The sequence below is a fragment of the Protopterus annectens genome, chromosome 3.part1 (genome assembly GCF_019279795.1).
Source record: "Protopterus annectens isolate FY-2018-M chromosome 3.part1, PAN1.0, whole genome shotgun sequence".
NCBI classification, from domain to species: domain Eukaryota; kingdom Metazoa; phylum Chordata; order Ceratodontiformes; family Protopteridae; genus Protopterus; species Protopterus annectens.
The window spans coordinates 1733847802-1733857480 of NC_056732.1; the positions used below are offsets into that span (position 1 = coordinate 1733847802).

The 9679-nt window shown below is 44.8% G+C and overlaps 1 protein-coding gene across 1 annotated transcript in view; it reads right to left on the reverse strand.

The window, feature by feature from the left end:
• LOC122798651 (zinc finger protein 260-like) overlaps window positions 1–9679 on the reverse strand; it is a 388866-nt gene that overhangs the window by 247642 nt on the left and 131545 nt on the right.

The window sequence follows — 9679 nt, forward strand, 5'->3', positions numbered from 1 at the left end:
CAAAGAACGCATGTATGTTTCTTGTTTTGTGAGCAAGGGGCCTATGATTTGAAAACATCCCAAAAGTAATCTTTATCCACCACTGGCAGAATGCATTTTCTTTGAATGTTGTGTGGGTTTCAATGCTGTTTCAAAGAATGCGAGTTTCAAGGACAGAGACATTTTAATGCCAAGTCTAATTTCATTGTGAGACAGTTTTGCTTTGTTTAGCAGATATCTATTAGTGTTTGTGCATTGTGCTATAAAATGTAAAAATAAAATCCAGATAATCATTGTAGAAGTAAAGCAGTATGCACGCATTAGTGTTTATGGTAAATGGGGCGAAATACCAAGGTAATGGGACTTTGGAATAGCTGGAGAGGTACTCTGGTGCTATATTTTGGTTCTGTTTTTCAGTTAGCATTTGAAAGTGTGTATCCCACAATTCCATTAGGGTGGGTGGGGTTACATAATTATGTATGTAAATATTATGTTAATCAGCATACAGATTTGTACCTATTTTTCATGGGTTTTGTCCAGATCTTTGATGTTTCCATGTTGAGAGGTATGCGCTCCTGTCATCAGTGAGGTGCTTTCACAGCCTCTGATGCCCACGTCTGTGGATTCGCAGGCCGCTAATGAGACCCTTTCAGAGTCTGGTATGCCGCGAGACTCTTCTTTGACTAAGGATCATGCCGATTTTTCTACCTTGGATGGGTTCAAAGCCATTGAGCAGGCACCGGCTTCCAAGGAAGTACTTCGCACTACCGATATTCAACACAAACCGACGACTTCTTTCACGTCTTCAGTTCTTTCTAAAACTACAGAGTTTCTAAGGCCCAGGGTATGAACTACACCCAAAAACAACGACCCAAGCTCAGGCACCTGCTTCCTTGCCTCAATCTCAAATGCTTAAAATGGTGGAAGACCTTATTATGCTTATTTGGGGAAGCCATGTTATCCCTTCCAAAAGAAAAAGAGACTTGTCCCCAGTAATTTTATCTGAACAGTAGTCCAATGACTGTGATGCTTCTAAATATGAAGGCATGCAAGCCCTCTCTGGTTATCAGGATTCTGATGCAGAGGAATTCATTCCTTCTGCCTCTCCACCAGAGGATTTTTCATTTGGTGAAACCCTTCATACTTTAAGGGATCATTTCCAATGGAAATGTCATGACTATCCTCAGTCAAAAAAGAGACTCAGGGAATTCTTACATTTACCACAGCACAGACATTTGGCCATTCCTCCTGTCCTGGATGTTGATGTTTTTATGGAATCCAGTTTGACTCCTGGCACACTTCCTCCTGCTCCCAGGAAACCTGACAGATAATAGAGTCCCTGACTCTCACAAATTCCTTTTCAAAAATCCTACTGCTGACCCAGAGATTATCTCCCAAGGACCTAAAGGAATTAAAGCAACCTCAGCTAAGAATCCCACCCCCTCAAACAGGGATTCCCGAGCTTTAGACAGATGGGGTAAAAAAGTATACACCTCTGCTACTCTTGCTATTAGAGCACTAAATTGTCAGTTCCACATGTTGAAACATCAGCAGCATGCCATGGAACTCCTCAAACAAAAATTATCTTCCTTACCTGCTTGTGCATAAAATAAAGAATTACAAGAGCTTATGCATTCTGCAAGCCAAGTTACTAAGCACACCTTGCAATGTGACTTTGATGCCCTAGAAGCATCTTGCAGGGCAGCAGTCACTGGTTTTGTCCTTAGAAGGCATGCTTGCCTTAAGTAACAGACCTTGCCAGACCATGTCAAATCAAAATTATTGAATGTACCATTGAACAAAGACAATTTGTTTGTCACCAAGGCAGAAGAGGTCTTAAAAAAGATGGAAGAAAAAGCTAAATCTATGCAGACAGTTAAAGACTTTTTACAGGTCCATCCTCCGAGGTTCAGTAAGCATTGCCCCTCCAAGCACTGGTCCCTTCTGATCCCCTCCAGGCCAGCTCAGCCCAGACCCAGGGGAAGCAGACCCCCCAAACAGCAGTCCCAGGGAATGCAGAGATCTAAGCAATTGGAGTTCCTCCTCTTCAAAAACAGGGAGTGCTAAGCCACCCCATGTGGTAGGAACTCACAATGACTTTACACCACTACCCCTTACCTCTGCCCACCTGCTTGTGCCCCTAGGAGGAAAACTCTCCTTCCATGCAAACAAATGGGCCTCTATCACCAGCGACTGATGGGTCCTCAGCATAGTTTCCCAGGGATACAAATTTTATTTCCACACTCTGCCAACCCCAAGAGGGTTCCCAGATCTTCCTCCAAACCATTGGGCAGAGGCAAAAAAGCAAGTCCTTTCCCTGCTCTCCATGAGGGCAATACAGCATGTTCCTGCAGACCAGATAGGCCAAGCTTTTTACTCCAGACTCTTCCTGGTACCCAGAAAAGAGGGCACCTGGTGCCCAATCCCTGACCTATCCATTCTAAACACCATTCTGGTGAAACCAAAATTCAAAATGCTCACCCTCCAGCAGCTTCTTCCCATGCTTTCAAGAATGCTTGGTTAGCCACTTAGACCTAAAAGAGGCCTATCTACACATCCCAATCAAAGAATCTTGCAGGAAATATCTCCATTTCAGGACAGGATCTATCCACTTTCAAGTCTCTGCATTTCCCTTTGGCTTATCCACTGCTCCAAAAGTTTTCACAAAATGCCTGGCTCCTGCCATTGCTTTTTGCAGACAAAGAAATATTCAAATTTACCCCTACTTAGACGATTGCCTGATTCAGCAAGACAGTCAAGGAAAGCTGTTTCAGCACCTGATCTTTGTAAAGGACCTACTGACCTCCCTGGGGTACACTATCATCAAAAAGAAATCAAAACTAGTACCCACACAAAAAATCATATTCCTGGGAGCAAGTCTGGACACACCATCCCAGATGGCATTCCTTACTCCAGAAAAACAAGCCTACCTGACAGGCTACTTCTCTCAACTAGCCACCAGAACCCAGTTATCCACAAGGAAAATCCTGCAAGCTCTGGGGTTCTTAGCCTCCTGCATTCTACTCATTCCATATGCCAGACTGCATATGAGAAAACTACAATGGTACCTAAAAAGCCTTTGGTTTCAACACTCTCAAGACCTGGAAACTATCATACCAATGATACCTTGTCTAAGGAAACATTTTCTTTGGTGGGCAGCAGCATGCAACCACAACAAGGGACTTCCCTTCTCACAACCCCATGCAGCCCAGACCCTCACCTCAGATGCATCAGACTATGCTTGGGGTGCACACCTGGATGGCAGGTGCATTCAGGGCCATTGGAACCCAAATCAAATCCATCTGCAGATCAACCAAAAAGAGATGCTAGCTGTTCAGCACGCCCTGACAGCTTTCAGACCCCTACTCTCCCCGGGGCCTCTACTGATCAAAACAGACAGCAACACAGTGATATGGCATATCAACAAGCAGGGAGGAACTCACTCTTATCCTCTCTGCAGGCTCACCATGACCCTTTGGCACACGGCCTCAGCCATGCAATTACACCTAATTCCTGCCAGGCTCCCTAAACTCTCTGGCAGACAACTTAAGCAAAAACCTGCTAGACCCACACGAATGTCAGCTAGACCACAGAACATTCATCCTTGTAACCCAGAAATGGGGCACCCCAAAGGTGGATCTCTTTGCCTCCCACTCCAATCATCAGCTCAGCAAATTCTGCACCAGGGAACCTTACAACAAGGCCTGGAAAGTGGATGCTGTATCCTTACAGTAGGTAAACCTCTCAGTCTATGCATTTCCCTCTCTCCCACTCATTTCAAAGGTACTGCTCAAAATAAGGGAGGAAAAACCGAGGACAATCCTGATTGCCCCAGACTGGCCATGCCAGCACTGGTACCCACTGCTGTGCAGCCTGTCACCTCTGCCACCATGGCACCTACCTCAGATCCCAACACTCCTGATCCAGAAGAATGGAGAATTCATGCATCCCTAATTGCAGACCTTCAACCTGGCAGCCTGGCTTATTCCATGACCTCTCCTCAAACTGCCAGCCTGAGCAAACAAGTCCTAGATGTGATACATGAGGCCAGATGCCCCAGCACTAGAAAATCTATGCTGACTAGTGGACAAGGTTTTGCACCTGGATCCAGGCTAAGGGAGCTGAAACAGCACAGCCCTTCCTACCTGTCATCCTGGATTACCTAGCAGACCTATTACACAGGGGTCTATCCTTCTCTTCTATTAAAATTCATGCCTCTGCCATCTCTGCTCATTTCAGCACAGAGCCACCTCTCTTCTCACACCCTCTCATCAAACAGTTCCTAAGAGGAGCTAACAACTTAAGGCCACCTAGTAGAACTTCTACCCCAACTTGGGACCTTAACTTTGTGTTGGAAAAACTTACCCTACCACCTTTTGAACCTCTCTTGGAAAATAGCCTTGCTTCTGGCCATCACTTCAGCTAGAAGAGTTTCAGAGCTACAAGCACTCATGGCTGTAGAGCCCTTCATCATTTTTTCATGCTGACAGTGTCTCCCTCAGGACTAACCCCTCCTTCATGCCTAAAGTGGTGTTTAGTGTGGCTCTGAACCAATCCATTCATTTGCTCACCTTTTTCCCTAACCCACAAAACAAGGGGAAAATGATTCTGCACTCTCTAGATGTGCACAGACAACTCAGATTCTATCTGGATAGGACTAAATATTTTAGAAAAACTGACCAATTGCTAGTCAGCTTTGCAACAGGGGCAGAGGCCAAGGCCATATCCAAACAAACAATCTCCAAATGGATAGCACACCGCATCCATTTCTGCTACAAACAGCACAGGAAACCACACCCAAAGGGGGTCAGGACACATTCCACCAGGGCAATGTCCACCTCTGCAGCTTTTCTCAGAGGGATCCCCACCACGGACATCCTGGAGGCTGAAACTTGGACTTCTGTTCATACCTTCACCAAGCATTACCAACTGCCTATCGTCTCCAAATCCAGGGTAGGCTTTGCCACCACAGTCTTGCAGGGCATCCTAGCCAGCCCCCAGTCTTCTTGACTGCCTCCACCCTTTTCTTCAGCTTTGGGAATCAACCCAAATGTGATGACTGCAATAGTGAAACACGAAGAACATAGTACAATTTTATACACTTGCCATAAGTGCAGATGTTTGAGTGTATTCACTGTTGCAGTCCTGGTCCCCCCTCCATCCCCCCTTCTCTCTCTCTCTCTCTCTCTCTATCTATCTCTTCCTCTCTCCTTACAGGGAGTTTTTGGTATTTACTTTCTACTAGTGGTGTTCTTCCACCATAACCTAGCTCCCTATTTGGGAGCTCCTGACAGTTGGGGCAAGACAAACTGATGTAATGGCATCGGCTGCCTGATTTTATACCACTGACGACCTGACGTCAGTCCTGGAGTGACAGCAACTGATGCAGAAATACTCAGCCTCCGATATGCAGGCTGACTGAGGGCTACCACTGGCAGGATAACCCAAATGTGATGACTGCAACAGTGAATACACTCGAACATCTACATTTATGGTAAGTGTACACAGCTGTACTTTTCCAATCCAGTTGTCCAGGTTCCTCTTAAAGAGGGTAGTGAGGTACTCTGGTTGACATGGAAAGGGAGTCTATTCCACAGATGGGGGAGTCTTTGGGACACAAATCTATCCCACCAACAATTTCTATTAATGTCACAGACAGGCCTTGCATGTAGGTTGCGCAAGTGGAATTTGACTTACGGATATGTAGCAACTCCATCAGGGCTTGTTCTAAGATGGCCTTGTATGCCAGACACAGGTCACCTCTGAGCAGCCTGTATGAGACTGAGTAGAGGGATAGTGCTTTTAGCTTATCTGTATGGCATATGTGTTCTGAGATCCAGAGTTTTCCTGGTCAGGAACCTCTGTGGTCTGTCCAGCTGCTGCACGTCCTTAGCAAGGTACATGCTGAAGGGGTCATTGTACTCGATAATGTGTCTGGTAAGGGAGGAGTACAGGGATGTTATGACCTCCTTGTTCCTGGATGAAATACCCTTACTTATGAGGTGGGCCATGTAAAAAGCCTTCTGTATAATGGAGGCAACATGGTAGTCAAAAGTCAAGTTGCTATCAACCTGGTTGCCCAAGTCCCTCATGACTTATTGTGCTTAATACATTGTTATTCACATGATAATTAGTAGGGACGCCATTTTCCCCAAAGAGGATAGGGATGCATTTCTTAACATTCAGTTTGAGGCCATGCTTCTGGCAACAGCCATTAGTTTAGTTAAGGCCCTATTGGAGGATGTTCAAATCAGTGGGGGAATTTAAGAAAGCACCCAGCATGCAGTCATCTGTAAACTTGCTCAGCCACAGACCACTGGTTTGGCTTGCACCTCAGAAAAGTATTTCCCAAAACAGTAGAGGCACCAAGACTGATCCTTGGGGGTATACCACTTGTTACAGGTCTATTACTAGAGGTGGCTTCCTGTATTTTGACTGTGTGGGTTCTATCAGTGACCGAGTTAACTTACCTATCTGGTAACATACAGGTTGATGCCTATCTGGGAGAGGTTATCTGTTATGCCCAGGTAAGGAATAGTGTTGAAGACTATGGCTAGGTCAAGGTAGATAGTGTGCACTGTCATCCCCTTGTCCATGGCTTTGATGACTGTTTCAAAGAAGTCAACCAAGTTTAACATGCATGATCTCCCTTTAACAAAACCAAACTGTGTAGAGTCAAGCGTTTGAAGTTTGCCAATGTCCTTGTTTTATAAGGTCCATGATAATGTATTCCATGGCCTTGCAGATCAGGTTAGTTAGGCTGATGGGCCTATAAATGCCTGGGTCAGTGGATACTCCACCCTTGTGTAAAATAATGACAGTGGCTGTCCTCCATTTGGCTAGGTACAAAGCCAGTGCTCAGGATTTGGTGGAATAGGGTGCCTAATGGTGCTGAGAGCTCATGCCTGAGTTCATGTAGGACACAGCGAGGGATGTTGTCGGGTCCCATAGAGTCTGTATTTTTTTGCCTTTGAGAAGGCATTAAAGAACTGCTTCCTTGTGATGAGGAGGAGGGGGCAGGTGCTGGCAATGTCCTGATTTACTGATGGTGGGACAGGGGGTGAAGTTTTCACTGAACCTGTCTGCCAGCAAGTTGGCTTTATCTACAGCATTTGTGTATGTGGTGTTCTCGACCATGAGTTCAGAGCAGATTTGGGTATTACCTTTGAAATTGCAGATGTATATGAAGAAGGCCTTGTGTTTGTTCTTAGTGGATGTGGCTAATTTGGACTCAAAGTTAGCCTTAGAGGATTTCACCAGTGACCTTATTTGCTTGTTCAAAGGAGAGATTGCTTCCAACTAGGCATCTGCTGTTTCTTGGTCCTGGACAGCAATATTTTTCTTTTTATTATAGAGTTTGTTTATTGCTGCTGTCCATCAGACAGGTTTACTCTTCCTTGAGGAAGATGATTTGGTCCTGTCAGGTATTGTTGAGTCCATGCAGCTATGTAGGTGCTCACATAGTTTTTTGGTGTAGGCTTGGACATTAGTGCTAGTTCCCACTAAAGGGATGGTGGTGGTGAAGCTGATTATACCTGCTCTCAGGAGGTTGTAGTCAGCTTTGGAAAAGATTTTTTTTTACCCTGGCAAGGGGGGTGGGTCAGGCGAAATGGTAACTTTGAAAGTGATTGCTTTATGGTCAGATCTTACCAAGAAGATCACACTGTAGGGGTACTACAGTGGCTACCCATGTTGGTTAGTACCAGGTCCAGGATATTTGCACCCCTAGTGGGAGTGTTGAGTAGCTGATCCAATGCATTGGTATTGACAAACTCGAGGAGTCTCCGGGCATTTGTGTTTGGGCTGTAACAAGTATTCCACTCTATGGTTAGGTAGTTAAAGTCACCTAGGATCAGGGTAGAGGGTTGAATCTTGATGGATTCAAGTAAGTCCAGATAGGTGGAGTGGGCATCCTGCATGATGGTTGGGGTCTGTAGTTAGCTATGATTTGAATAGGTGTTTTGTCAACAGTTAACAGAACCTGGAGTGGCTCCTGTGCATCATACTGTCTGACCAGCCTGGAGGTGTGTATGTCTTTGATAAATATTGAAACTACTCCTTCTTTGGCTTTGTAGCCCTCCATTTGAGGTCTGAAAGTATGGTCAGATGAGTAACCTTGTAAGGCAGGTGTGCTGTCCACAGCTTTGAACCAGGTTTCAGTGACTGTACAAAAATGTCAGCATCTTCCAGGGCAAGGAATTCTTGCAATGAGTGCAGTTTCATGTTAAGACTCCTTGCATTTAGCAGCGTGACCTTTACATTTCATTTAGAAGAATTTTTCATATTGGTAATTTTGTCCTCATGTCTTTGCCTAAAAAAGGCAGTATGTGGGAGGCAAGAGCCTTTGCTGGAAGCCTGAAACCCAGGGGAGAGAGATGAAGGCCATCTCTGGCAAATATTGTGCTTTGTCAATCCAGTCTTCCCAGGCTGTCATGTACTGAATTCCCTTGGAATGACACCAGAAACTAAGCTAATTGTTAAAGCCAATCATTTTCTGTTTGTGTGGGATTCACTTATAAATCCATTCTGCATCTCCATTACTGACATTAGATCATTAATACATTTAGTTAATACCATTTCCCTTCTTACCTTTGAATGCTTTACTTAGTGATTTTATGAGAATTATTAAACAAAAAAAAATATTCACTGAATAATTTGTTCTTGCTTCCAGCATTCCCTTAAAAAAGACTGCTAATGTAATTTAGGTATAATAAATTGGAAGAAAAAGAAATTGTCTCTTTTTCTTAATGTGTAAGATTTTTTTCATTCAAAAATGTTTGATGATAGAAGCATTTATTGAGAAGGTTTGGAAATTTGAGCAACTATGCAAATTGAAAGTGATATTATGAAACATACCCCCAGACTATCTGCGGTGGTGCAGCGGTAGCGTTGTTGCCTCACAGCAAGAGGTTCTCCCGTTTGATTCTTGGCTGGAGTGTGGGGAGTGCCTTCTGTGAGGAGTCTGCATGTCCTCCCCGCGGTTGGGTGGGCGTTCGAAAGACATGTGTAAATGGGCGTGCCTTCGTTGAAGGTTGAACGTCGAGCTGGCACCTCAGCATTCATGAAAATCTACTGCCAATCATTAGTGGACCGGAGTTCCACTGTGGCGACCCCTAACCAGGAAAAGCCAAAAGGCAAACAACAACAACAACCCTCAGATTCACTAACCTTCCGTGCAGGACTAGCTTAGTCCTGCATGGAAGTGCCTGTTTAGGAGCAGGACTGTAGCGCGCCATGCATAGAAATGAAGGCATGCTGGCCGAGCTCGTAGGCTTACATGGAGTGTGTACGAGTGCAGGGGGAGTGTCTAAGAGCAGAACTCTCAGAATAAACACGCCCCTTTCATGTCGAACAGCAGAAGCTGTTAAAAAATGAGCAAGATCGCTCACAGGTGTCCTCATATCCCCACCAACAGACCCCATGTGTACAACAGCAACAGGACATATAAATTAAAAGAAGAAACCCATTTATATCTTTTAAAACTCTGATTAAAGCTAACCGAAGGTGCGCGGGTGTGCCCATAACTTAGCTACAATTAATGTAGCTGAAATAGCAAAAGGAGGATAAAAAGCAGGATATGTGCAAATGAAGCAGTACAGCAATATTGTAGTGGGCAGACCATTCGCCTCACGAGCAGGCAATCCCGGTTCGAGTCCCACAGCAGTACATTCCATTTCCATGTCATATCACTGTTATGATC